General features: G+C 44.8%; 1 protein-coding gene across 1 annotated transcript in view; it reads left to right on the top strand.

The window, feature by feature from the left end:
* Window positions 1-6,714: 6,714 nt before the first annotated feature.
* DUSP10 (dual specificity phosphatase 10) overlaps window positions 6,715-27,632 on the top strand; it is an 84,927-nt gene continuing 64,009 nt past the window's right edge. Inside the window, exon 1 of the mRNA XM_081124053.1 lies at window positions 6,715-6,763. The gene's annotated coding sequence lies outside the window, so the exon portion shown is untranslated. The remainder of the gene's footprint in view (window positions 6,764-27,632) is intronic.

The raw sequence follows: 27,632 nt of genomic DNA, 5'->3' as shown, positions 1-27,632 counted from the left end.
TTCAGACATTGAGGTTAATATTTGTTTAGGCAACAGGGTAGACAGCAGGAGACCTGGAGAAGAACCATGCCTCTTCTGGGAACTGTCACCTCCTCTCCTTCTCGAGTTCACTTCTTAGAACAGCTGCTCAGAAAGTAGAAGGGACCCCACTGCTAGTGTCTGCCTTGAAAGTCTTCAAGCAAGAATCCCATCATGGATGTCTCTTCAAGATCACCTACTTTAAATCCTGCTCTTGCCCAGTCATAGGCGAGAAAGAATCCTTCAAATAATCCAATGTGCAATGACACAAATGGAGTATTTACTATTAATTCTTCATTCTGTTACTATGACCACCACCATCAATGGAAATTTTATTCAGGGAGGAAGAAGGGACAGCTTGGGATGGGATTGGGGGAGGAACTTGGGCGGTTAGTACTAATGGAAGTAGCCTGAGAAATGCCGGACTGGCAACTGTCTGTTAGAAAGGGAAGGTGATGATAATAGAATAGACCTTCAGGTGTGGGGGTGGCACTTGCAGTGTGCTGGGCACTATTTTAGGTTCTTATCTGTATTATTACATTGAATTCTCAAACAAGTCTACGAAGGTAGGAAGTATACATGGTCTCTTGGGGCACATAAATTGGGGTTGCCGTACATATAGAAGGATGGCATTACATACAGAAAGTGGTCTTACATAGAGGTTGATGTCGCATGTAGATTGCTTACAGAAGGATGCATTCTGATCAAAGGACCATTTGCCAAGATGGCAACTCTCACTGGAAACTGACCTTCCCCTGCACTTATAATTTAAAGCCGTGACCTTGTTTAGGAAGTAAACTCTGTGCCTCTGGCCTCTGGGAAGAGCCGGGAACAAAAGCAACTGGGTGCTCGTAGAAAAACAAACAGAGAGGACAGCAAATCTCAGAGTGGCATCTGAACTCAAGATTAAATGTGTGAGCCTCGGGGAAGGCAACAAGCAGAGCTCACTTTACAAGGAGTGGGGAAGAAGAAGCATCCACCTGTGTATCGTGTGTGCTGTAGTGTAGGACACCCCAGCCCTCCAGTCACCTTTTCAATTTAATTTGTTAATCACCCCTCAACATAGCAGAGCCTGCACATATGATGGACTGAACAAAAGTTAGTTTCCATATTTGTTTGGTAAGATATAAATGCTTGATCAGTAAAGTACACCTTTCTATGAATTCATTTATAGATCCAGTCTTAAGAATAGGTTTTGCTAAATGTAATTAAGGAGAGAGCCTGGAAATATTCCTCTCTCTCTCCCTCTCTCCGTTCCTTCCACTCTCTCTAAAAATGAATGGAAAAAATATCCTCGGGTGGGAATTAACAACAAATTCTTTGAAAAGTCTCAGCCCTGTTCCTAACACTGGCTCAGGTAGGAAAGTAGGACATGTCCTCTGGGAGTCTACAAAGCATATACTCATAAAACAGGTAAGTAGCAAGAGCAAGGTATGATTAAATACTAGAATTAGTCATCTACGTATTATCTGTGCGTCTCTGCCCGAGCTGTGCATTAGGATCCCCTGCGAAGCTCTGTCAAACCACAGATGCCTGCAGCTCACCCACAGTGATTCTGATTAGGTCTGTCTGGTCAGGGTCTGTATTTTTTAAATAGTCCCCAAGTGATTCACATGAGCACACAGGATATGAATCACCGTAACAAGTGCTGAGGAGTATAATTAAAAGGGAGGCCAGTGAGAACCAGAGTGGGGAGAGAAGCCTAATGGCACAGTTGGACCTTGCGTTGAACCTTGAATCATAGCAAGGATGTGGATGGTCGGTGATAGAGAGAGGAGAGCATCCCGCCTGGGGAGAGGGAGTGGAGATGTTGTGAACAAAGGGAGTTGGAAACCAAGTTGATGCATATTTGATGAGTGCAAGCACACGTTAGAGGAAGGGTGCAGAGGTTCATGTCCAGCTGCATCATGTGCCACCAGCTACGTGATGGCAGAAGGAACAGCCTAAGGGACCAAAGGAAAGAGGCAGAGGGGGAGTATTTTGGCCCACAAGCCTGGGAAATAATGTACCTTAGTTTGTGTCCATAAACCAGCTATCGGTGGTTATCAACACAGTCTTGAGGAAAGCTTGAGACTAAGAAATGCGTGCGTTTTAACTCAAGATGCCATTAGTAAGACTCTGATCTGAAACAAGTCCCCAGGTTTGGAGCCCAGGTTCTTGGAACTATTACTCCTAGAACTGTTGCATCGTAAGGGTTGGGAGGATGTCTCCCTGACCTTCCTTACTTCCCAGATTGTCTGGTTTCTTTTCCTCAATGGCAAGCTCTCTTGCCTTTCTGCTTCCTCTCTAGGGAGTAATAAAGAAGCTGGGTGGGGGTGGTGATCAGGGTCATTGGAGGTAGAGTGGAGATTCAAGGAGATGAACCAAAAAATTCATAAATGAAAAATGATCTAAATGGGGTGTAAGGGGGTGACTATGCCTGATTCCTACCCGTTAATGTGCAAAATGAGATAATTAAAAAGAGCTTACCCCAAATGGTCAGGTGAGATTGCTGACGGTATGCACCAGATTTAGTGAGCTCACTTATGGTGTATGGTGAGGGCGCCCTCATTGCATGAAGGACTTTTAACAGTGTGTGTGGGGATGGATCCCAAAATTATGGAAAAAGCAACTCATCAGAGCAGCTCAAGATGTTGTGATATTTTGCTGACTTCCTCCATCCATAGCTTGTCTATTTCTCTATCCAATTGAGGGCAAACAAAGAGAACCAACCACAAAACAATTTTCAAAAAGAACTTACAGAAAATTAGAAGGTGAGACACCCCCCCCCCCCAGTTCCCAGGATCATGAGCCATAGGTTTGTGTCACTTCTGCTAACAATGGAGTCATTATTAGAGAGGCAGAAAATAGCAGGGAGTAAGACCTAAAGATTTTGCCCAGAGGCGTAGCAGACAAAGGGAGCAGCAGTTTCCCAGGAAAGCAGGATGATTCCCATTGAACTCATCCAACGAAACTTTTCCAAGAATGAAGCCAGACTCCCTAACTGTATCTTGCAGGGAGCTGGAGGCGGTCCCATCGCAGCGATGCCAGCTGCTGCTGTGGGTGCCAGTGCCAGAGTTACTGTCTGTGGGCTTTGGCGAGGTGCACTCCCATGTGTGTTTGGGGCAAGCAGTGATCTAAATTAAGACAGTTGTCTGGGTCCCCAGGTCAGATCCGCCACTCCCCAGGCCCTCGTGGAGAGTGCATATTATTGAAGTTTCAGCTTCCCTGGTGTCCTCTCTCAGGTTCCCAGTACCTACAGCCAGATCCACTGATCCCATAACCTCAGGCCTCAGTCCCCAGACCAGTTTGGACTTGAGACAGGAAGTACTCACAAAGGGTCAGTCCTTGCCCTCCCCCCTCCCAGCCGTGGCCCCTCACCACTGAGTCACTCTCACCAGCTGACCACTGGGCTCCCTCCCTTCCTTGAGTCACCCTTACTGTCCATTACCCCCAGTGCTCCCCAGTGGGCTTTCCTCCAGCACTGAGCGGCGCCTGATATTCCATCCTGGGACCAGAGACCTGAGAGGGGCCAAGGTGACATTGACGCTCCGGGATTCAGTGTCACAGTGTGGATTACAATTAGCCTCGATGGGTGGTCACCCTTTTCCTGGCAGCCACTCACCAGAGACTATTCAGAGGAGGGCAGTTTCCCACTCATTGGCCCAAACACTGGCTAACCTTCTGGAAACAAGCAGGCAGCCTGGGTGAGCTCGCAGGGCAGCAACACAGCAGGTGGGACATACAGCCTCCAAGACGATTCCCTGCAGGGTCTTTGTTTTGATTCCTGGTGAAATGGGACCTTTTATAAAGTCATCCAGGCATTAGGAAACCTGACTCATTTCAACCTTAACAGGAGTTATCTCCTTTAATCATCCAAACTTGTCTGAATCTCTCATTCCTGGATGCCAGACCCCACAGCAAGGGGAAGCAGTTTTAGCTTTTAATTTCTGCCTCTTTCCTATGGTTTAATCCTCACAATGCATCCCGGCCCTTCAGTGCTTTCTCTCCTCTGTTGGTCCTCAAAATGCAGTCACCAAAACAGCAGCATTAGTATTTTAGCTTGCAAGAAATGCAAATTCTCAGAGGTTGTGGGCAGGGTTCAGCAGCCTGTGTTAGTGGGTTCTCTAGGGAGCTTCTGATGGGTGCTAAGTGTGAGAACCTCTCTCCCAGGACCATGGATCCTTTCTGATTAACTTCTACTGCAGATAAGCTGTTTGGTTCTGACCTCCAGGAAGGAGAGATTTCTGGCAAGCTTTGAGCCAGAGACCAAACTATGATCCAGTCTCGTTTAATATTTAATCAATACACAATTAACATTCAAGTCGTTTTAGGAGGCCACCCTGGTCATTGGAATCCATGGCTGAAAGGAAGTTCTCTGGAAACTTGTCACAAGTCCTTGCAGTTATATTTTTATCATCTTCATGAATTCCAGATGCTGTAAAGTAATTTGGTATCCTTGGCATGGTTCCCTTTGTCAATAGCTCTCCACTGCTACTTCTAGAATAAGGTCCATTGAGAGAGGCGTCCAGTGCTTTGCTAAAAGATCTATTCTACTCACGCTAATGAAACCCCCATTGTCCGCCAAAACTGGAATGGTTTCAGAGAGTGCCATGGAGTTTTTCTGAAAGGTCTCTTTGTTTCCTTTACGCATCGCTCACCTGTTTATACCCTGTGAGCTCAGCTCTGTTAGCTTGGGGTGCATTGTCTCACAAGTGAGATTATTTGAATGAAAGAGTTGTTCCTGTTAGACTCCCATGGGTTCCTTCCCATTGAGGGACCTCCAGTAACTTTAACGTGTTTACAGGCAAGGGAGGCCAGTTACAACCAGTCAGGGAATGGAAAACCATGCCTGGTCCCAGAAGTTTGTCTATAATCCTCACTATACCTTCCAGTTCCTGGCTTGGCTTGACTTAAAATTCCACTCCTTATAAGAAATATAGGAAATAACCCTTTTGGGTAAACTTCTGTTAACAGCCCACTTTCCATCGTTGCCCATCTCATCTCTGTCTCCACGTCTCACTCAAAGCCTGATGCATTTCTGAGTCCTCCTGTTACTGACCACACTCATCTCATGATTCTGTTTCAGCAAAATCCCATTATTCTAGCTCAACGTTTCTCAAGCTTCTGGGTGCATCCTGATCACCTGGGGGGTTGTGACAATATGGATTGTTGAGCTCCACTTATGGAGTTTCTGATTTAGTAGACCTGGGGGGTGGAACACAAGTTCATGGGCAAGACTGATACTGCTGGTCCAGGGACCATACTTGGAGAACCACTGGCTAGTGGCAATATCTGGATTCTTTCTGATTGTTGCAGCCCCGATGCCCTGCTGTTCCCAGTGCAGTGTTTCACTCATTCCCTTTACAGCAGCATATCTCCTGCAAGTTGCCAGGCAACTGTGACCTATTGTTTGAACAAGCAGAGTTGATATAAATCTCACCATCTTCCCATAACTTTTATTTGGGACAGTGAACTGATGTGTGTCCAGGAAAACAACTCACTTCCTTGCCCAAAGTAAAGAGCTTAGAGAGTGTTAAAACCACATAGCGTCCTTGAAAAACAGTGCATCCCATGGCATTTCCTGACAGACACACAGCCACATGTAATAGGATTATAGATCAGCCTCATTTAAGATAAAGTTTGCTGGGGGAGATTAGAATTGCTCCTTGTGGGACTTAAATTAGGTACAAAGCAATTAACTTGAAGCAACCAAAAAATTGGCTCTATAAAAAATTCCATTTCAAATCAGTTCTTAACCACGAGCTTGTTACCAGTTACCTTCACTACATAAGAGCCACGCAAGTCCCTGGAGCTAGAAAACGTGCACTCGGTTTTTGAGACATCTCCTCAAATATGGAAACTGATGCGGCCTTACATCTGACATCTCACAAGTATCAGATATTTCCACAGACTTTCTGACTTTTCAATTTATTCCTACACCTGGAAATAGAAATCTTCCCATTACTGAAAACAAATACATTTGGGTTTCACTTCAGAGGATGGGTTTGGTTGCGCATTATTAAATGCATTAGATTTCCTTCTGTTTCTTTCCGAGTGTGAACATGTTCAGTGGCTTTTATTGAGAACCAGCACCTGATCAGCTCAGGACACTTATTTTCACAAAGCATGTTTCTTTGCTTGGTTTATGGTAAGAGCTTTATAAGTATTTGTTGATCAGAACATGAACAGGTTGTTGATTTGTTAATTGTTGGATTAATGAATTGAAAGTTCATTTTTATGATTATAAAATCAATGTCATTGTTTTGAAACTTGAAAATCACAAAAATATAAAGAAATAATCATCTAAAATTTCACAACCTGGGACTAATATTAACTTTGGAGACTTTCTTCCCATCCTATGTGTCTATATGTGTGTATATTTACTGTAATTGTAACCATATTGAATATAAAATTGGATTCTGTTCATTTTACTTTTGTCATGGAAATTTTGAGTCATTAGCAATTCATTGCAAGCATCATTTTCATGGTCACTCATCAATATTTTCAGTTCAGTTGCTTCTATTGTCAGCTATTAAGGTGTGTCTAATATTATTTCTTTGTACCTAGATATTCACGTTTCTAGAGAACTATTTTATTTAGAATCTATTTAGAATTTAGAATCTATTTCTTGAAGTGAAATCGTTAGGTCAAAAGGTAGGAACACTTTTAAATCTCTTGACAACTATTGCCAAATTGCCTTCCAGGGTGGTCGTACCTGTCTACACGCTGACCTGCAGTGTGTGAAGCATCCGCCTCCCGGACTGTGAGTATCTCCTTTCCATTTATCACACAGTGTGTTTTCATTTTAATTTGTTGTTGTTTTTTGCCAGTGAGCTTAAACATGGCAAGTTCCACTACCGTTAGCACTTTCTTATGTGAAGTGTGTGTTCATGCCCTTTGTCCATTTTTCAACTGGCGTCTTAGACAATTTATTATTTATTTGCATGTGCTCTTTGTACGGTAAGGATATAAACACATTATAGACCATGTCCCATTGTAAAATTCTGGACAAGCGATAGGGAGCAAAGAGCAGAGCCGTTTGGGGGATGTTGTAAAATATTTTTCTAAGATATAATCTGTACAGACTAATGCATGTCTCATAATTAACCCGTTGCCTTTTAAATTTTTTATTCATATAAATGATTTATTCATATAAATGATTATGTCTATACATTTTCTTCTGTCACTGGGGTGAGGTGGCTGCACTAAAGGAATGGAAGATCTTGAATACTTTGGATTTATTTTGCTGAGTTGATTTCTAAGTATTTGTGATAACACTCCCAGCAGCAGGCAGAGAGGAGAATAAGTTTGTGCTTGTGATTTTCTCAGAGTGTGGGGTGTGGGGGAGGAGTAACACCTGCTGGTCCTGGGTCTCTGGGAACTGGTGTGTGTGGGGCAGGTGAGGGGGACTGTCCAGCCTCTCTTTTAGGGATGTCGTCGCCCCAACTAAAAATGAGGAACTGAGGTCACACTAGATGTACCCATGTTAAAGTACCTCTTTCCATTTACATGTCAACTCTCCTCTTATGAGACAATCAGGAAATGAACTTTGAGTAGGAAATGAATCAGAAAAGAGAGCCAAGATGAGCTAATCTCTCAACACATGCTGTCTGGGGACTCCAGAGAAAGGACAGAGGGGCGCCTGCCTAGGCCTTGGGGATGAGACAGGGCCCAAGCCAACCTTAGCTCCGGTGAAGATGGCGCACCGCTCGTCTGCTCCTCTAGAATCGATATCTCTCTTCCTTTCTGCATTTATTCTTTAATCCATTCAACACTGATGGAGCTAAGAGCTGTAAAATGAAAGGGGGTGCAGAAGTGAGGGGCTCCCAGTCTAGTGTGTCTTTGAGTAAAGTCATGAGAATAGGAACAGATCCCAGACACATCAACAGCCCAACATGCCCCCGTGTCGATGAGTAGAGCAATGACCCGGGCATGAGTCTCAGAAAGTCTTCGCAGATGAGGTCACTTGTAAGCTGTGGAGGCCAAGTCGCCTTTGTCCAGGCAGAGAAAAAGAGGACATTCCAGAAAAAGCACAGAGAAGTGAAGGAGCCTCACATGTTTGGGATTGCGGCAGCAAAGACCGCGGTGGAGGTGGGGGCTTGGGACAGAGAAGGGCAGGCCCACAGTGACAGGGAGTGAGGCTGTGAAGTGAGTCAGAGTTTCTACCGTAGAGTCTTTGTAGTCCATTCAAAGGGCTTTCACCTGTCCCGTAGGAATGGGGAAACCCGAGGATGACACTTACATGATCTGTACTTCTGATATAAAAGGATAACGGGACAGAGGCAAGGGGCTGAAAAATAGGAAAGCCTGGGATGGGGAGTGACTAAAACCGTGACATACAGTAATGACATGAAGACATCACCATGCATGGATTTTGTGGTTCAACGTATTTTTGAAACAGAGGCAGAAGGCAGAAAGTATACGGCAGAAATGACCAGAATCCACGGATGAGCTCATGGTCGATAGTGACAGTGATGGAGCTTGAAGTCGGGGTGGCTGTCATTGCAGAGAATGAGACACCGCCCAGAACACTCCAAATATTAGAATAATGTCATTATTGTTCCCTTACCTGTGACAGCTGACGGGCCAGCGTGATCTATGGTCTTTTCTGGGCCTTTCATTAAGTTTTCATCACTGTGCCGCCTTCACAATGCACTGCCTCGGGGGACATTTGAGATTTGAATTCGAAAACGAGAGTGACAAAATTAGATAGTCTTCATATTTTCTTTCTTTCTCTGTTTTTGAACTGACTTTTTAAACAAAGGATTTGAAGGGTGAGGTCCTTGAGCCCTTTGACCTTCAGCTGTGAGACAGCTAAGATTTCAGTCCCCAAGCATACAGTTCAGAAATCTGTCCCTGTTCCTTTATTATTTGCAAATATATTTTTTTTCTTGGAAACTCCCAACCCCTGCCGTGGGAGGAAGAGCGTGCTTGGGCGAGTCTCATGCCTGGGCTCTCAGAAGGTTAAGGGAGGGGCGAGGAAGCTTTGGAGGATGTTCTGAGGGCAAAGAAATCAACAGTCATGATGCAAGGAGACCGCGTTGAAGGCTGTCCAGCCAGGCGAGGAATGCAGAGAGCTGGGCCCTGCTGAAGTTCAGGGAAAGCTCTGACCTTGTGAGGCCAGGAAGTGACCTTTAGCTAATCAAGCACCAAAGATGAGAGGACAGAGGTGCCATCCAGAGAAAATAAGCAACAAAGGTTATGGTGAGAAGGGAAATTCTAGTTTTTATTTCTCTCTTCGGATCATGTGCTCTCTCGAGCTAGATCTCTGTCCCTGGGCGGCTGGGGGAAAAGCAAAACATTTAATTCAGGACTTGAACAATTAATGTAGGCAGAGGTTTCGTGTCACGTAGTAATACGTCTGATCGACGGATGTGACTCTCTGTGGCCACAGAGAGCTTGCTGGTTGCCATCTCTGTGGTTTGCTTTGCTTCTTGGCATCTGATCTTGCCCAGAAACTTGAAAACATCACGTCTACCTCGCCAACCACCCCTACCCCCAACGACAACCAATTGTGGACCTCTTCTACCTTCATGTATTTCACAGCCTTGGACTTCGGCCCTTGTGCCAGCCAGACTTACACTGCTCTTTCTGACAAACGCCTGCTTCCATCCTGGCCCACAATTTGGGTTGGCCTTCGGGTCACACTGGGTGCCCAAGCCATGCAGGGCTGCTCAGATGGAACACTCCCGTCCATACAGCCCCCCAGGAGCAGTTTCCAGGGGCCTGCCACATGGTGCTCGAGCAGGTCCCACCATTGTGTGCATGACTTCCCCAAAACAAGCTAGGATGCCTTCTAGGACCTCAGGACATTGTGCGGGTCCCCTACTACTGACACTTCCAAACTTCTGTCACCCACTTAGCAGATATCTCTGTGACCTCAGGGTTGTTCCCTTGAATGGCTCCCAATGCTCTGGGATGTCCCAAAGGATGCACAACCATGACAGAAAGAAGGAAAGGTCTGGGGACTTGGAGAACAAAATTCCCTGAGAACACTGGGTTCTCCACACCAGGGAGACTCTAGAGCTGAGATCTGCTTCCACTGCCCACCCCCCAGTACCTCATCTGTGTTGTAACGAGGACTCTGAAACAGGTGGTACAAAGATGATTCCTGAAAAATCAATCCATTTTAGGCAAGTTCGAGTGCATTTAAGGACACAGGATTTAGTGAGTTGGTTTTTGGAAATTCTCTACTTGGGTCAGTGATTTGGGGGAACTTTTCATTTTAAAAAAATTGAATAAATGCTCACTATTCAAGGATTTTTTTAAAATGGGAAGTAGGAGCTTCCCTCAGACATCTATTTCTTGATGTATCCATTCACTTTAGATATTTCACTGCATCCTGTTAAAAAGCAGTCAGCTATTTGCCATCTGTAGTGAACAGCTGTGGTTTCCTTCCTACCCAAGCACAACATTTTATTATAGAGAAACTGGCATATTGTGCTGGTCGCTGGCTTTTTGCATCTCCCCGGCCATAGCTAGACTAATCAGAGAAGGAAAAGAATTCTCATGTCCCAGGTCCTAGCTAGGTCAGGTAAATCCAGGTGACATCACGTGTCTCTTTGTCACCAGGTTAGCATTGCCTTGCCTTGCCCAGCTCTGGGAGCTTCTTAGCTGAGACATCTGTGCACAGTGTTATTTATGAATGGGCACAAATGCTTGACTCTCCGTGGGACTTCCTGTTACATGTGTTGGATTGAATGCAAATATTTATCTTTGCTCTTTTGGAAATTTTATTAAAAATGAGAGTAGAAAGAAGCAAAGCTAAAAATTAACAAGGAGATAGAGAACAGCAAGATGATCTCAGCCAATGAGAAATGTCAACAAAATTTGGAAATCTGAAAACAGATGGGTGAACAGTAACTCATTCATTAGAGCCTAGAAAGAATGGGGGGGGGGGGCAGAAGAATTAAATGAATTTGATGGGCAGAACTCTGAAAAGGCTTAGGAATCGGAGGCAGGAGGTATTGAGGGCTCGAGGACAGATGGGGCTTAAGACAGGGGGATGAGTTAGATCTCTATAAAGAACATTGAGACCCTCCATCTTCTTCTGATCACTCCGTTCCAGTCACCTCACCCTCCTTCACCCAGGCAGGGGGCTGGAGGCTTTTCTCTGAATGAATCTGACCTGGAAATCTTGCCAGGAGGACTCAGGTGCAGCGGAGGGTAGAGCAGAATATGAGGCTGGAAACAGGGCCAATTAAGTGAAAGACTAATTGAGTATTAGCTGCTGATCTTAGCTTAGACTCCCCCAGAAAGGACCGGAGACTCCTTTTTGTAGAAAGAGCCACGTGGGCCCAGAATGCTCACAGATACTGATGAGTGTGGTTCTCCCATGAAATGACTTGGTCCCCACCTTGTAACTCTGTTGTAAACCCTACTGATGAGCAAGCTACTTCTAAACCCACTTCTCTCTCTCTTTTATAAAGAAATATTTTTATTATGCATGGAGTGCTGTGTTTATTATAGATAATCTAGAAAATATATAAAAGCATAAAGAAGAAATACAACTCACCTAGATTGCCATAATCTATTCATTATCATGGCTTAGATGTATCATCAAGCCTTTTTTTTGTGTACCTATATATCATAAATAGTGTCATTTTCAGTGGACCTCCATTTTTATACAATCTTCTTTCATATTTTTAACTTAACATTATGTCATTAACATCTTTCCTTGTCAATAAATAAGTTCCAATAATATTATTCCTTATAGCTAAATAGGATTCCTCAGATAATATAACCATCATGTATCCTGTTTATAATTTGTATTGTGTCCAATTTTCACTATAATAAGCAAATTTGACTAATTATCTCCTTAATATTAGGAGCTATAGAATTGCTGGCTCAAAGGGTACACTCTTTTTACATAGAGCTGAATTATACCCTGAAAAAATGAACCAATTTATAGTCCTCCCAGCAACGTATGAGAGTAACCTCTCCCCATCCTTGCCAAGATTTAAAATTACAGTTAAAAAAAAAAAAAAAAAAGACAATTTGGTGCTAAAAATGTCCTCTTGATGTTTTCATTTATATCTGATTACTAGTTAAGCATTTTAAATGTTTTAGCTAATTGTATTTTGCAAATTGGTTGTTCATGACATTTATCCTATTTTATTGAAACAGTTCTCTTATTGATTTGTTCATGCTCTTTAGATATATAAACGTTGGCCATTGTTCTGTCATATATAACAAATATTTCCTCTGGTTTGGAATTTTCCTTTTGAATTTGTTTATGGCTCTTTTTTGATTTTTAGTCCTTTGTTCTGAAATGGGAACAGAGAACTGGGAAACGTCAGACACGCTGAGGAAAAGATGCAGAATTAAAACAGATACCCCCTGCCAAAAAAAAGAGGCCGAAAAAGAAAGAAAGAAATTGAGAAGGAAAGAATAAAATGAGGGAAAGGAAGGCAATTAAAAACGTTACGATAATAGACTCAGAGAGACAAGAGAAGATAAGGCATTCGTGAAAAGAGAGGCGCTATTTAAAAAACAACATGATTGTGAGAAGCTGAGGACCTTTTAAGAATAAAAACCTGTATATTTGTTGGAGCAGTTGAAAGAGGTGCTAATAAATATACCAGAAAATGGGAGAGAAAGAAAAATAGGAGAGAAAAAAGAAATGTAATGAACGGGAGTTCCAGGAAAGAAAGGCAGAGGGGAGTCAATTATCCAATATATCACGTAAAGCAAAAACCCCAAAAGTACCCAGATTACATGAGATTGAAAAGCCCTGCCAGGAGCCCAGCTGTAGGAAGCACTCGAGCCTTTTGATGAACTAACTCCACAGTGTCGTCTTTGGCACCAGGGCCCACAGATGAGCGGCTAATTTGCAGGGAGAGAAAATCACTTAATCTCCTTCTCACCCATTATCAATCAGCTAGTCCACAGACTAAAAAAAAATAGCTTTGTTGGCAAAAGACTGTAGAAGGTTGCCCAAGGCCGTTCTAATTGTCGTTCGCTATTTTCATGTTCTAATAATGTTTTCTTAACCTGGTGAATTGTATTGTACAGATTCCATTCGCGTGAAAATCTGTGTGTGCAGGCGGTGGAGTTGAGGGTGCAGGGGCAGGTTCTTCCTTCACTGACCTCGTCTGTACCCACATCCCCTAACCCCTCTCCCCCCATCTCATTTTCTGGGCCCCACCCGCGCCTACACCAATCCAACTGTACCTGAAGAATTTTGCTGCTTTTCTTACCTGTTGTGACAAAACGCGATGGCACACATCTTTAAAGCAAAGACAATACGTGGGATTGGCAGAATTATAAAGCTCCCTTCCCTTTGTTCTGTTTTCAGAGATTGCTAAAGATGCAGAAAGGGGCTATTTTTGAGTGTTACAAGCAAACAGCGCTCATGTTCTTTACCTTAGTGAGACAGAAAAAAAGGTAGAAGAAAGAGGCGAGTGAGTGACAAGCAAAGGCGAGTAGGCTTGTGTACAGTTTTCAAGATAAATGGAATCCTGGCGTGCTAAAGAGCATCTAGAAACCATTGTTAATGGGATTTTTAATAATATAATTTATCAGGTTAAGAAAACATTTGAATACAGAAATAGTAAACAATAATTAGAACTGCCTCAAGCAACCTTTTCTAGTCATTTGCCAATAAAGCTATTTTTTTAAAAGAGTGCGGTTTGGAACACTGATGATAGGTTTATTTAATGAGGTTTTATCAACCGTGTTATTTTCCCTAGAAAAACCCAAACCTATAATCATCGAAGATTTAATCCTTGTGTATCACCCGTGACGGAACAGCGCTGGTTTGAAGAGAAGTTGATTAGATTATGACCATTTTTCTAGAGCAAGTAGAAGACTGAGCCCTTAATGACACCTTACGTAGCTAACAATCAATAAAACTTAGCTGACATTTCAGATCCATTTCCTTGAATCTATAGTACTCCATGGGATCGTTACTTTATCTTGTGAATGTATCAATAGGTCATTAAAAACCACTGGCGAGCGCACTTGGCCTTTATCCCTGAAGACCAATAAAGTCAGCCAAAATGACCTTTTTACTTTTCCCTTGGCTTTTGAGCCACACCATAATTGGACTTGTCACCTGACTCTCCAGCTGGAAATAATCACAAACCAGCCTGATCAAATGATATTAAAGACTCGCACACACGACAACAGAAGTGGTTCCCAAGGCAACCAGCCCCTGCCAGTCATCCCGTTCATTGTGCACTCGAGGGCTGGTTATGTCTGAGATGTTATGTCAGTTCTTCTTTGCTTGTTTTCTTCCTGGAGTCAGGCCCTATAATACTCTGAAGGAAGGACAGAGAAGACAGAAAAGAAAAGTGTCAGCAGAACAGGGTCAGAGGTGGAGGGGGGAAAAATCGGAGCAGCTTGTGGCTTTTGTACAAATTACCTAAGTGAGTCAGCCCCTATGAATCACTCCCCACTCCTGGAAAGAGGCTCTGTGAGTACCTAGCCCAGCCTCCAAAGACTGTTTACAGCCAGGCAGCGACTAAACGAGCTCTGAAGGAGCCCGTGTCACCCAAACCCTCAATGACAGGTGTCTGTGGTTAAAATCCGGAGCTCGCCAATCTGGGGAGATCTTATGAGTCTCTGTCCACTAAAGTGCTGAGTCAGGTTTGACACCCAGCAGCCTTTCTGCCTGAACACACCGAGTTCTGTATTGAAATGGGCCCCATTCACTTTCCCCTGTGCCAACACCATCTCCCCACTCTACCTTCCTGTCCACCTGCTGGCGACTTCTGTCCCATGCTCCTGCTCCCCATCTGGCCTGGTAAAATGAGCAGAGGTCTCTAAGGCATCATTGGCATTCTTTTACAGAAGCAAATCCCCGAAACAGCCAGGAGAAAAAGAAATATGTCTGTTTTTTTCCCAGATATTGGATTGGGAAAGAGGGAAAACAGAGCTCTACATTATTGCATGCTTAAAATAAGTGAGCCCTGTGCTGGAAGCTTTGCTTTTATAATGCTATTTAATCAAACAACTATACTACATAGCATGCAGTGCTGACTCAGGAAACTGAGGCTAAGGTACCCCAAGCTTGACTGCCACACAATCCCAAATTCTGTGCATTGACACATATGTGGCTGATGGGGGCCGTGAAGATAAATTTGCATGGTTGTTACTATACATCATGCACAGCAAATGACATAATGCATTAGGAAGGGCTGTGTAACTCTGAAGTGCTATACAAATATTACTGCCATTATTGTGGTTATATTTATTACCTCTTTGCTGGGGATGGGACTGCACATGTCATAGAATAGCCAAATATTTAGAAATCACCAGTCTCTAATGAAGGGTTAAGATTATGACAAGGCTTCTTCTTGACAGAGCAGAGACACACACCAGAGCACAGTGCGATTTGTTGAACTTCATGAAACCAGACTAGTGCTTGTCTCTTTTCTGCCTCTCACATCTGTGATTCCCCCCCCCCACCATGTCTCTCATTATGCTATAGGGGGGGCATAGACTATATACATATGCACATACAAATGTATGTCTATGTACATGTAAAATACAGTGTCTAAAAAGATGCAGGGTTTCATCTTAGCTATGGTTCCCCTAGGGAGACAGCAGGCATGTAGACAGAGGGGAGGAAGACTTTCGTAACTTGTTTATTGTATTTCTGTATTCTTCAAATTGTGTATAAGATGAATAAATGCATGCATTATGTGTGTAATAAAAAAGCAGCAGTGAATTTTAAAATTGCAAACTTAGTTATAAAAAATTAATTAAAATAGATGCAGTTTTATTGTGCAAATTGGCCAAGAGTTTTTTTGAAACAGAAGGCAATAAACTATAAAGAAGTAATACATTTTTAAAAAATCCTGGGATTAAAGAACATGAATTTCTATAATGAAAGGGCCCACCAAATGCCTAGCTGAATGAATGGGTAGATGATAGGTAGGTAGGTAGGTAGGTAGATGGATGGATAGGTAGATAGATAGATATAAGTAGATAGGTCACTTCAAGGCAGATTGATATGAAATTTTAAAATACTATCGATAGAGGAGTCCAAAAACTTCCAGAGAAGGGAACAAATGGTGGTGTGCAAATTCTGGAATTAGAAAGGGATTGAACTAAAAAGAAAAAATGGAAGCTAGGAAACAGCAGAGCAATGTCTTCAAAGTTGTGAAGGATACTGTACCCAGACAAACTATCCATCAATTGTGATGGGAAAATAAAGACACTTGCATGTGAACCAAGGCTCAGAGTTCTCCCTCATGCACCTTTCCTCAAAAAGCTGCTGGAGGATATGTTTCATCTGAATGCAGGAGTAAACCAAGAAAGAGCAAGGCATCAAAACAAAACAAAACAGGAGATGCAAAACACGAGCGAGGCAAAGAGAATTCCGGGGATGATTGCAATGATGATTATCTGGACAAAAGAGGTGCACCTGGCCTATAAAACAATCAGTGAAATTAGAATAGATAATAAAGGACTCCAAGCAGGATGTCTTTAGGAAAAAACAAACAGAACTCAGATTAGTTGATGTATTTAAGCAATGGGGCAAGTTGCAGGAAAGTTTGAGAAGAAAACGGGATATGTACATAGAAAATTGAGCCAACGACTAAAACAAAAATATTCAGTTATTAATCATATAAAAATAAAATGTTGCACGTGCAAAAAATTAAATTTAATCATAGCATACCACTTGTCTCAGCAGAGAAGAATTTCTTTTATGATCATCATAATTTCCATGATGCCTCTTGATTTAACTGAGTTTTAATTTTATTCTAATTGGGAGAGATGGGGAAAGCTGTTGGGATTGGAGTACCAGATCCTCATCTCCCATCAATACAGTCACTGGCTTTGGTTAAAAAAAAAAAAGCACCCCAAACCCTGATAAATTGAGAGTGAGAGGAGAAGCACCTAATTTTGAAACCTTGAGGTAATTAATAAAGAGGCTGTCAAAAGATTGAAAACGTCTGTCACTGGGAGTAGGGATCTAGACTAGGGAAGGATGGGCAGGGGCCTGCTGTCTTCTCTGAAAAGTTCTGTATTTGCTTCTTAACTTTTTATATAATTAAAAAACTTTGTATATAGTTTGTATTACTTTGGTCAAAATAAAAGTTAGTTTGGAGCACCTGGAATCACAAAGAACAACCACAAAAGCCCTATCATGGAGCCCCCTCCCCAAATTTTCATAGAATAGAATATTACTCAATCTTTAACATGACTTATGAGTTTAAATAATTTTTAATGACAAAGAAAATGCTCATGAGATAAAGTTTTAAAAAATCAGGGTACAGTAGTATCCTTGGCATATTATCCAACCCACGCTAAAAAGAAAAGGTTGGGGAGAAATACACATAAACTCTAATTACCTCTCAGAGTCAGATGATAAGCAGTCATTATTTTATTCCTACATGTTCCTATATTTCCAAGTGTTCACACAATAAGCATGTATTACTTTAATGAAAACAGGGTTAACTGTTTTTAAGCATACAGCCGTTCATCATCATGCCAGTGCCTGCTCTTGTGTAACTCCGCCCAGGACCAAAGTAAAGAAATCAGTCTGCAGTGCAGGAGGGGACATTCCAGTTAGACATAAGGACACCAGTGTCACTAAATTCGGAAAGTGGGTAGCTGGGAAGGTGACAGAAAATATTTTTCAATGAAACGGGCTGTATCTTACAATGTTAATGCTGGGAAGAAACACCAAGATGGCCCACTCCAAGCTGGTTCTCTATAGATGAGATGGAGCATTGTGGAGCTTACGTGGCTGGCCGGGGGTCGCCAAGCTATTAAGAGGCAGAGGCATGAGTGGACTATCGGCCTGTGGACCCCAGCGGTAGGTCCTTTCTACTCCTACCCTGTGCCTTTGCTCTATGAAGTGACTTCATCGTGTTAAAAGTCTGGGCCTGGGCTGCATGGAGCTGGGTTCTTCATGCCTATTTCGTCTCTTGTTTTAATTCTACCCTTTTCTTTCTGGCCTCTCCATGGAACGTCACACCATAAATATAGCCTAAGGGCGTGTCCTTTTGCCTTCCTGTGCAGCTGTGTCTTGCAGAAGTTGTCTTCTCTTTGGGGTGACGCCTTCCCCAAACAACCACTGCCTTTGACTCCATTAGTTTGGGCTCTGGGAGTCCTAACCAGGATTTGGACTTCCTGTTGGTATTAAGCCACTCCCTATGGACTGTAAGGCCCCAGAGGGCGGTGACCTTGTAAACGTCCCTCTATGGCTCCTAATTGCCAGGAAAGTGCCTTGTACATGGTGGAGACTCTTGTACTGTTTTTGAATGAGCACATGTATGTCCTACCCATTCTGAGCTCCACACACAAGCTCTCCCCAGCTGTGGGATCCATAAGACGTGCATGGTTAGCTAAGACATGGCAGCTGTAGCCTCAGTGAGCCTAAAGGTGGGGTGAGCCTAAAGGGGACCTTATGGGACAGGGGAGCAGAAGAGTAAGGCCTAGAACCCAGGTCCCTCTGCCTCTGCATCTTCCCTGCTGGGGGCCCTGTCCAAGTCCCCATCATTATTTGTTCTCTCCCTGCTCTGGTTAATGGGAGAAAGGCTATCTGGAATTGCCAGCAAGCCTTCTGCTCTGATTCCCTGGCCTGACGCGAAGTGGGTGAACGGCTGCTGTCACTGAAGATGAATAGCATTTGTAGCCACGAGCGTCTGATGCTGTGTCCCCGTGAGGCCCTCTCGTTGGGTTTCTTGATTAGGTCATTAGATAAAATTTGGATGATCTCTGCACTCGTCTGCATGTTTATCCAGACCTCTGGACTCTTAGGTCTTCTCATTGTAACCTACCAGGAGGGGAGAAATATATGACTGCATAAGGAAGGTATTTTCACTTAAAAAAATAAATTTGAATTAAATGGCCATGATTTCCCTGAGCTCAGCTTCTATTTTAAAGTAAACTTCTTTGGTTGGATAACAAGGAAATCCTGCTTAGATTGAACCCACCTCTCCTTTCCTCACCCCTTCCTCTAGTCACATTGGTTCAACTCCCATCAAAGTGGCCTGGACAGAGCTTGAAGCCCAAAGGTGGATGCTCCCCAACGGACTCCCCTTGCTGAAGCCCCTCCCCAGCAAAGGAGGTACACGGGGCATTTCCAGAAACTTCGAAGGCCATGCCTTAAACCCTGAGTTTACAACTAGGGCTTCCTTTAGTATTTAAAGGTGCTCTGGTGTTTCCCTGGACACAAGTGCGTGTATGTAGGTGGGGCAGCTGCAGAGCAGCATAGGGGTGTCTTAGGGGTGCTGAGGCTTTGAGCTCCTGGGGGGGCCTTCTGGCAGGCAGGTTAAGAGTTGATAATCAATCATAGAGCCCAGGGTACACTTCTGTATAAACACAGACCACGGAGGAAGGCTTTCCCAACGGTTGACATTTTAACATGGATTCATCAGGTGTTTTTCTTGTTTGTTTGCTTTTGTGTTTGTTTTTAATCTTCACTCATGGACATGTTTAGAGAGAGGAAGGGAGAGAGAGAGAAACGTCAATTGGTTGACTTCCGTACATGCCCCAACCAGGGATCGAACCCTCAACTCAGGTATGTGCCCTGGCCAGGAATCAAACCGGCAGCCTTTTGGTGCACGAGATGACGCTCAACCAACTGAGCAGCTCCAGCGGGGCAGTTTTCTTCCTTTCTTCCTTTCTTCCTTCCTTTCTTCCTCCCTTCCCTTCCCTTCCCTTCCCTTCCCTTCCCTTCCCTTCCCTTCCCTTCCCTTCCCTTCCCTTCCCTTCCCTTCCCTTCCCTTCCCTTCCCTTCCCTTCCCTTCCCTCCCCTCCCCTCCCCTCCCCTCCCCTCCCCTCCCCTCCCCTCCCCTCCCCTCCCCTCCCCTCCCCTCCCCTCCCCTCCCCTCCCCTCCCCTCCCCTCCCCTCCCCTCCCCTCCCCTGTCCTCCCCTCCCCTGTCCTCCCCTGTCCGTCCTCCCTCCCTCCCTCCCTCCCTCCCTCCCTCCCTCCCTCCCTCCCTCCCTCCCTTCCTTCCTTCCTTCCTTCCTTCCTTCCTTCCTTCCTTCCTTCCTTCCTTCCTTCCTATGCTGAGGGATGGGTTGGGTTGGAGGGCAGCAGCTGAACAGCGCGACGAATGGAGTTGAGAGCAAAAGTAAGCTACACATCTAACTCTGGGGGATTTTAAATTTTTCTCAGCATGTCAGGGATGCCCATGTCACTCCAACTTCTGTTTTGTTGCTGTTTGTTTGTTTGTTTGTTGACTTGTCAACTTTTGAGGTTCTTGTGTGGAAGGGGTCATGATTGCTAGACCTCAGACACAGGGAAGGTAATGGCCACAGCTGTTCCCTTCGCATGTACGTGGCTCCTTGTAAATAAGTCTCAATTAAGAAGCATTTTGTGACCCACAGGAAGCCCCCGCTGACCCTGGCTCTGTTAATAAAGTGTGTGCCTGTGCTGGAAGTAATTACACGGGCTGAGCACAATTGTCAGAGCTCCCAGGGCCGAATAGCACAGCTCCTTTGTTGGGAACATAATGAAGGAGACAGGCGGGAAGAAAGCCCATTGTCAGCTGCACAGATAACTTTGGTGTACCTGGGCTTTGCTATAAATGTATTTTGATGGTTTATTATGTGGGGAAGGACCTTTCCTTATCTTCAGGACTATTTAGCTGAACAGAGGAAATCATCCTAGTGTGACATCTACTTATCCAGATGTGAGTCCCTATAGGAACAGTGGGAGGAGAGTGTCATGTTTATACCATCTTCTTTATTAGTGTTCTGGTCTTGCCTGGGCAACCTATGCAGGTGGACGGGTGGGGCTGGTCACCGTTGGACATCTGGCAGGAAGACACACAGACCTGAGGACTGTCACCCCAGACTGATGATCCCTTTCAGGACGGAACTTTTAACGTGACATTTCACTTCAAAAGGAAGCCACTCAGGCTATCAGATGACCAACCTGGTTTCCTCAAATGCACGTCATCAAAGCTGGCACTGGGGTCCCAATGACTTCTGTCATCGCCACTCTCAGAAGCTGGGAGATGCTTTTATCACCCTGTCACTGTTCCAGTTGAGAAGATAAGAGACTTGGGAACTCCCCAGGAAACAATTGTCCCCATTCTTTCTGTTCCCTTCCAATTTTTCCTTTTACATATTTCTCCTTCCCTCTTGACACCAGGGTAAGTGTCATACTTAATATGCTAAACTGTGGTCTACGTTTCAATTCCTGAAACTCTAGGAGAAATGGTCTTGCTAGCCATTTTAACTCCTTGAATCTTTTTTCTGCTCACTACATCCATGTGGGTTACGTTTGTATTTTAAAAGAAGACAAAGGGGGGAAAACAATGGTTTGCCCAAAGGGACATGTTCCTCATGATGGCATATTATGAACAGTGACAGCCTGGTTTAGAGGGGCTTGGAGAAAATTCTTGTTTTCTGAGCATCCCCAGTTCAGGTGCTGTGGGCATTTCCTCACCTAAGGCTAACCCTGCATGTTAAACATCTCTGGGCATCTGAACTACCCAACTACATATGGCTGCATATACACCTCTCCAAACTTAGTAGCTTCAAATGACAGTAAGTCATTATTTCTCATGATTCTCTGGGTTAGCTGGGCCCAGCTGGGAAGTTCTTGTGCCCTGCATGGTGCTGACTGGGGCACTCATGTCACTGTACTTAGCTGGTCACTTGGCTGGGGCTAGAACATCCCAGATGGCTGCATCCATGTGCTTTCAGCTGATACTGTCCATTCAACGAGGTGCTTCAATTCACCCTCACATGTCCTCTCTCCCTCCAGTAGTCTAGACTGACTTCCTAAGAGTATGGAGGATGGGTACCAAGAGAGCAAAGACTGAATTGCTTCTACCATATTTTATTGGTCAGGCATGTCACAAGGCAATCCCAGACCCAAAGGGAGGAGAAATAGTCCACCCCTTGATGAGAGGAGCCATGTGGCTGGAGGAATTGTTGACGGGCATCTCTAAAGGCTCTACCACAATGCCTATCTCAGATAGTTGAGAAAACTCATGACTAGGTCATCAGAACAGTTCACATCTACCTACTGCTCCACCTTTGCTAAATTCCAGAGAAAAGACTGAAGCGCTCAGGCTTGTAACTGTATTCTTTGGTGAGGGACCTGGCCAGTGGATGTTTCTAAGCGGGATGGACAATGCTCTTAGTTTCATTTCTCAATGAATGAAAAGGGAGCTCTCTGAGTTAGGGCGAGGTCCATACCATATTATCCCCACAGTTTGTTCTGCCAAAGAAATATGTGACAAGACTTGGTGCCCAACATTGCAATGCTTGGGAGCAGCAATGCGTGATAGGTTTCCTCAGTTACTCTCCAGATGTTTGAAATACAGTAAGTCCCAGCCCATGGCTCCCATTTGCTCCTGGACAGACTCACGGAGCTCCGTAGCATTTCCCTGGAGCCTCAGGATGAATCATAGATTTGAGGTCCTGGCTATAAGGAGTGAAAACACACTTCTCTCTGCCAGAATCTTGCTAGCTTGGGTGTCACTCTTTTATGGACAGAGCATTGTGGGTAAAAGAATAAATTCTAATATCAGCATTGCCTCCATTTCCTTTAGCATATCAGATGGTCGGTAAGCAGGGATAACTGTGGTCTACTACACTGTCCTATGAACAGACTAAGAAGCAAAAAACCTGTCCCGATTATTGAAAAGGAGATTTCCAGTAGATACCAGGTTGACTGTGCAGGCTGGGAAACTTTGGCACAGATGACAAAGAGCTTTTTGGTCCACTTGACAGAGCCTTAAGAATATTGCTACCTATGTTGACTTGGTTGATGGTCTAGCAGAAGTCAGAAGGAAGTATTCTCTGACCTTGCAAGTCATGTTTTGCTATCTGAGACCATTACTGCTCTTAGTTGTCACATTTTCTTACCACCACTTTCATTAATCTGTGAGATGCTGAGATATTTATATTTATTTGCATTTAAATTGCTTTCCCCTTTGCATCTATATAACACCCGGGGCTTTATTAGTGAGCTCATTAGGAGTGGCTGCCATGTGGAGGTGACGCTAGCATGAGACACAGGTCAGTCTCTGCACATTCAAAGCATGCCCACCCCTCAACCCAGAAGACAGGATGGGCTGGGGAGTCTGGGTGGCTTCTTTCCCAGAGGTTGTCTCTGAGACAAAGCGATATTGCAGCTCAGGCAATGCTTCTGCCCATGACCATAAAGGCAGACTGGATGCCAAATGAGAAAACTTGAAATAGAAGAACATTCTGAGTGCTCCGTTCCCTGGATTATCAAATCTCACTTGCAAAAATGGAAGCTTGGCTTCTCCTTTATCCAACCAACTTCATCAAAACAGTTCCACTCATTTCTGCTCAATGGTTTGGCCTGTGGGCTGCGGTTGTAAAGTTTGAATGGGTTTCGAGCTCACTCCTTTCTGTCCTGGTTGCAAAAAGCCTACACGTGGTTTGATTCAGGCAACCCACGCATTTCAGGGTTTTGGAATACTCAGCATTACTGCTTATTGGGGACGTGGGGGTTATGTAGGGCCCGGTGGCTCTGTTCTGGGTCTGGGCTCCTGCATGGTTGTTGGTGTCTCTTTAATCCTCAGCTTTGTCCCTGGTCACTGCAAGCCTATCGCATCCTAGGCAGTCTCTGCTCATCGTGGGTCACCGCTGTCCAAGGGAAAGCTGTCTTGGCCTTGCCGTTGCCGTTCTGTAAAGATCAAACCTATCGCTTCCCAGGCCTTTCTAAGCGACTCAGACGGGACTGCTCAGGTCTTTCTAAGTTTTAGATGTTGAATAAAACCTCTTGCCTCTCAGATGCCTCCCTGTCTCTCCCCCCGCAAACTGTGTAACCAATGCCTGGAATTCCCTTTGTTTTCAACATTTAGAGTGGGTTCTGCTGTCCTGGTTGGACCCTGGTGGATCCATGTACCCTGGAAGGCAAACCACCCGACTACCTGCCCTGTGCTGCTCATTCCTCTCCTCTGGGAATAGCTTTGTGTGGAATGTGCAGGTGGAGTCCAGATGGTGGCTCCAGTCCAGCCCAGGACCAGCAGGACCAGTTAAACTAGCTGGAACTGAGAAAGGCCCACATCTATCTATCTATCTATCTATCTATCTATCTATCTATCTATCTATCTATCTATCATCTATCTATCTATCTATCTATCTATCTATCTATCTATCATCTATCTATCATCTATCTATCTACCTACCTACCTACGTACCTATCAACATCTAATCTATCCTGAATCCATTTTTATCCTATATTGGATAATTCATTCACTCAACCTATTTTAGAGAATCTTCTGTCTGCGGAAAACATTTTGAGAGACCCAATTAGAGAGAAACAGGATGTGAATTCTGAAAAGCACAGATGCCTCTTGGAGTCTAGTGTCAGAATGTCCTTCCCCAGCTGTGTTGTGGGATGTGAGGTCCGGAGGAACTGGGGGTGCGGTGGGGAGGTAGCAAGCTGGCCTCTCCTCCCCAGGCCCTCCAGGCGACGGACTACAGGGGGTCAATTGCTCTGCTCGGGATTGGGTGCTGGTGGATTGTTGTAACAGGCACTCCAGCCCAGGGTTGCAGAAAATAGCATCGCACATTCTGTCCACTGTAAAATGATTCCACTCAGTTATCAACTGAGACGTGGCCTCTCAAGTCAATCAGCTGTGACCTCTGCAGGCTGCAGCACAAAATGGGCCAATGGCAAGTCAATTGTGGTGCACAACCCGAAGCTTTCCGAAACCTCTATTTCTGAAAATGAAATACGTGGGGGAAATACATCCTTCCCAGTGAGCAAGAACCGTCTTCATTTATGACCGAGTAGTTGCTGCTTATCAAGCGCCCATCATGAAGCCAGTACCGTGAGTTTCACACATGTGGTCTTATTGTGTCCCCAAAACTCTACAAGGTCGCTTTTTTTCAATCCCCATTTTACAAGTGAGGAATCAAAACCCAGGTAGTTTTCTATAGTTTGACCCAGAGGCAGAGGTGGGAGCCCAAGTTCATCGGAACTGTTCATCAAGTTCGGCTTGGTGCCTGTCCTTGGCCCCTCACCAGGCTGCCTTTTAGTAAAATCTGTATTTTCATGTTAGCATCCAGGGTTTCTGGGTCACTTACCCACAGCAGGTCTGGAAAGCAGGCTAGTTCACTTTCACAGTGCCAGGGCTGAAAGGGGACAGGTGGGGTGGCCACTTTCTGTGCTCCCTACCACTTTCCTATCCCTTTCTCTCAAAGACAGGACCTGCCTCTCACATGGACACATCCTGGGCTCACTCCTGTCCACCGCCAATGGTCACTTTCATTCCTTTCTGTGACTTGCCATGTGCTTGCAATGTCAGGCTGTATCCAGATCTTTCTCTGCTTCTGTATTCCCCTTACCTGGCTATTATTTAACTAGAGATTAGAGTTAGCTCAAGAGAGCATTTTGGCAGGGGGGAGGGAGAAGGAGCCCAAATGACAAAATGTCATGATATGAAATCCATTTCTCTGTAAGGTTTGGGGCTTTGGAGCTTCCATTTGAGGTTGACATTTTGCACTGTGGCCGTGAGGACACCAGTGAGGGAACCGATGATGACACTGCATTTTTGAAGCCCTTTCGCAAGGTAGCCGAGGCCACGATTTATCGTGTTTATTGATTCTAATTTGGCTGCTGATGTCGGGGCCAGTGTCAGGGCACACATGCTGGTGCTTGGCTCTGGTTTGGAGGCCTCTGCCTCCCTTGCCTTTCCCCCTGGCTCCTCCTCCTGTCCCGGGGGGTCCCCAGCTGGCATCAGGTGATGGTCCCTCTGAGACTCTGCGACCGTGATGGATGGGCAGCCTGCAGCTGGGCTGGGCCCAGATGACATCGTGCAGTTTCACTTCACTGTTTCCCCCAAGTGAACTGGGTCAAGTGTATTGGGGCATAAAGGCCATGCATGGTGGCTCAATCCCAGGCTGTGGCCCTTGAAGCAGAAAATTTGAGCCATGGGCAGAACAGACTCCCAAGTGCAGGCCAGTCAGCCCAGGAACTGAGCCCTTGCATAAACAAGCCCAGCAGGGCCCTCGCATGAGCCTCCTCCATTCCCTCATCTGTAAAATGGGCACATCTGGAAAAGGCATTACTCTTTCTACCTACAGACTAAATCTGCAAAGAGACCGAAAATTAGAGTGAATCCAGGCTATCAAGTTGGAATTTATGTCTTGGAAGCTCCACCCACCCTCATGAGCATCCTTTCAGTGCCAGTTTGGACTTGGACTTGCCAATGGGGAACCTGCCTAGTTGTAGTCTTATTTTAGGATTCATAGGAGAAGGCGGGATTTTTACTCACAGCAAGACAGAGTAATAGAGATGGAATAAAAATAGCAACAAAGTGATCACTAGCACCTGGCTGGGGTGGGGAGCAAGGATGGGGTTGTGGATGGTCCATGAAATAACAGGAGTTCCATGAGTGGGTGGAGTACCGCCCAGGGGAAACTAAAAGACCTGCTGTATTAGTTATTTGCTGCTGTGTAACAAGTGGCCCCCAAGTTCAGTGGCTTAAAACAAAATAATTACTTATTATGTCTTATGTTCTTGTGAGTCAAGAATTCAGGAGCAGCTTGACTGGTAGTTCTGGCTTGAGGTTTCTCATGAGGTCAAGGTCATAGTCTACAATCGGTACTTGACTTTTGTCACAAATGCAGAGTGGGAAATTTATTGGATAGTTGATGTCTTTATTTTTTAATTCTTTTTTCTTTTTGCTGCCCTGCTTGGATGTTTTCTGCTCTCTTGTCCTCTAAATTGCTGATTCAGTCCTCTGCTTCATCTGACTCCTTGTAGTGTATTTTTCATTTCAGATATTGTATTCTTTATTTCTGACTGGTTCTTTTTTATGGTTTCTCTTTCCTTTTTTGTGCTTACTATCTCCTTCTATAAGTTCTCACTGGGTTCATCCACTCTTTCCCTAAGTTCCTTGAGCATCCTTATGACCTTGTGTTGAGGGGTGTAGGTGTCTTATTAGCCAAGGTCCTTTCCAGCCCAAGCTGTAGGATGAAGCAGGTCATTTTCCCAGCCAGGCACTCTGGGGAGAGCTCTGGTTAGAGCAGTGTGGACAGGCATATTGGCAGGAGTGCACACATTTCTGGAGCCCCTTCAGAGTAGCACCTGCCTTCTTTGTGGGGTGTCAGGTTTGGGAATGGATAGAGGAGGTGAATGCCGTCAAGTTGGCTCCTCCACCACTGCAGTGAGGACTGGAGGGTGATAACGCTTTGATGTCTATTCCCTGTGCAAGAATGTTGGGCTTCACGGCTTCCTTCTGGTTCGGTTGCGAGGAAAATCGATGTCATGGGGGTTGGGGAAGATCTAGCCTTCTTGGAATGCCTATTGTGTGCCAGACATGAAAGCAGGTGCTCCCTTTAGAACACTCCTGTGGGGTGGACTCTCTTAGCACCGTGTACAGATGAGGAGACTTGTTCCTGGAGGCAAAGTCATTTGCCCAGGACCCCACTGCTCACGAGTTGCTGGAGCTGGGGTTTGAATGGAAGCCTCTGTGACTCCCCAGTTCACACTTGCTTCCAGCATGTTATCCCTCTGGGAAGGAGATCTGAAGCCTTCAAATGAAAGGATAGTTTACCCTTTGTGGAAATCAATACAACAGTGTAGCAACTGAATATTCTGGAAAGAAAATTTTGTCCAGCCAAGTTGCCCTGGTGCCCAGGGCAGGAGAGGGGCAGGTCTCCTGGAGGTGAAGGAGACAGTGTAGGAAAAGGGACAGTGTTTAAAGCACCTGAGGGTGGTCTAGTA

Source organism: Miniopterus schreibersii (genome assembly GCF_964146895.1).
Source record: "Miniopterus schreibersii genome assembly, chromosome: 21".
Taxonomy (NCBI): domain Eukaryota; kingdom Metazoa; phylum Chordata; class Mammalia; order Chiroptera; family Miniopteridae; genus Miniopterus; species Miniopterus schreibersii.
The sequence above is the reverse complement of the archived record's forward strand: the minus strand, read 5'-3'. Positions and strand labels throughout refer to the sequence as shown.